The following is a 525-nucleotide window of genomic DNA, read 5'->3' as shown; positions in this document are numbered from 1 at the left end:
GCATGCACACACACAATCAATGTAAATGTGAACAAGAAACAAACCCTTTTTCAAGAAGTTTCTTCTTCTTGACACATAGGTTTCATCATCACACAATGAAGCCTGTGTGTCTTTTTTTAGTACTGAGAAGAGGAAGGATATAAACCCTCCTTCTTGACAAAGTGTAATACCTGGTGGACCTCATATGATTCTGTAATCCAGAATCACACTACTTTGTAGCAAAAATATACAAACAAATAAAAGTCTAAGGAAAAAAAATGTAAAACTCTTCAAGGTGAGAATTTAATTGCTGTCCTACAAGTCAGTACTACCCTTGAGTAACCAACAGTTACAAAGACTGAAAGAATGTAACTTAAACCTTGAACCACAGTAATCTCACCAAGTTTCAAAAAGCAAATCACTTAAAATTTTTTAAAAAATCATAAACCATGTAAAGAACATAAAGCACTGAAAGTGAAGATCAGGAAACGAAATGTACTAAGATAAGACAAAAGTCTTTAGAGACTAAAACAATCAGATACAGGC

Source organism: Propithecus coquereli, unplaced genomic scaffold, assembly GCF_000956105.1.
Source record: "Propithecus coquereli isolate 6110/MARCELLA unplaced genomic scaffold, Pcoq_1.0 Scaffold11, whole genome shotgun sequence".
NCBI lineage: Eukaryota > Metazoa > Chordata > Mammalia > Primates > Indriidae > Propithecus > Propithecus coquereli.
Note: the sequence above shows the minus strand (reverse complement) of the source record.